This window comes from Micropterus dolomieu, linkage group LG01 (genome assembly GCF_021292245.1).
Source record: "Micropterus dolomieu isolate WLL.071019.BEF.003 ecotype Adirondacks linkage group LG01, ASM2129224v1, whole genome shotgun sequence".
Classification (NCBI taxonomy): domain Eukaryota; kingdom Metazoa; phylum Chordata; class Actinopteri; order Centrarchiformes; family Centrarchidae; genus Micropterus; species Micropterus dolomieu.
In genome coordinates, this window is record NC_060150.1 from 12,701,584 (window position 1) to 12,703,075 (window position 1,492).

The following is a 1,492-nucleotide window of genomic DNA, read 5'->3' on the forward strand; positions in this document are numbered from 1 at the left end:
AAATCACATTAAGCCTGTTGCAAAGAACCTTGGTGTTTGGTTTGATAGTAATTTAAATTTCGAGCAGCACACCACAAAGCTTGTTCAATCATGTTTTTATCAACTTAGAAATATAGCAAAAATTCGATCCATGTTAACTTTTAAGGACACTGAGACCATTTTACACGCCTTCATCTCATCACGCCTGGATTATTGCAACAGCCTTTTTACTCGTTTAACCCTAAAATCTATTGATCAACTCCAGACTGTCCAGAACTCAGCTGCCAGGCTTTTAACCAGAACAAAGAAATATGACCACATTACCCCTATTTTAGCTTCATTACACTGGCTCCCAGTATGTTTTAGAATTGACTTTAAAATTCTATTGATCACTTTTAAAGCTCTTCATGGCCTCTCGCCTTGTTATATTTCTGACCTTTTAGTCCCATACACACCAGCATGTACCTTGAGATCCTCGGGCAGAGGTCTTCCTGTTGTGTTCCTGCTTAACTGCTCATTCTGAAAGATGAAACTCTAAACTGATCTAAGGCATGTCTGAATAGAGAAGCCAAGAGCACATCAGCATAACTCTTGAGCTCCATGTTTCCTTCCTCTATTCTGTATATTCAAATGAACTTGGTCGTTGCACCAGCTTGTTGAACAAAACGATCATGAACAAAGACATCTTGTGACCCATCTCTCCATTCAGACCTCACATGCTGTGCAGTGAGAGTGAAGCAGAGAGAGACTAAGATGCAGGAAAGAGAAAGATGAGGGTACATTAAGCTAATGACGAAGGAAAAGTGAGTGACAGTGAAACTTATTCAGATGTATATCCATAGACTATATAAGTTTGCAAAAGTACAACAGACAGTAAATTATGGTACTACAACACCAGACTTAAAAATGGTTTGACAAAGTAGCCACACACACTGTTGCCAGTTTATTAGGTACAGGTAGCTAAAACTAATGCTGTCAGACAACTGTCCTGTAATAAATCCTACCTTCATGAAGTTACATTATTTAGGGTTTTTAAGAGATTTGTTCATTTAACTGGATTATCGTTTTAAAAGCTGCATTTTTTGTGCTGTTGGGTTGTATGATGTATTGTCCACCCAATTTATATCAATGACCATTGACTACATAAACAAGACTTTATTCTATTAAATTATTTTTATATAACAGTGGAGCATCTGCTGCGTGGTTTAGACCAAAAGCAAGTCTTGATTTAATCCACACCAAGAGAAAAAAACTGAAATCAAACACTTTTGCACTTACAGACAAATATGGCTAAAAGTGTCAAAATCAATTTTGTTTTCATCAAACATATACTGGAGTACTCAATGTAAGACTTTAAAGTACCAGATCTCTATGCATGTGCATTGTCAGTGTGCAGCATGCAAGTTGTTAAGTTCAGCAAGTGCCAGCAACAGTCACACTGAAATATTTCATCAGATGGAAGTTGTTATTTTTCTGTGGCCTGTAACGTCATCTGCTGCACACCAGAATAAAT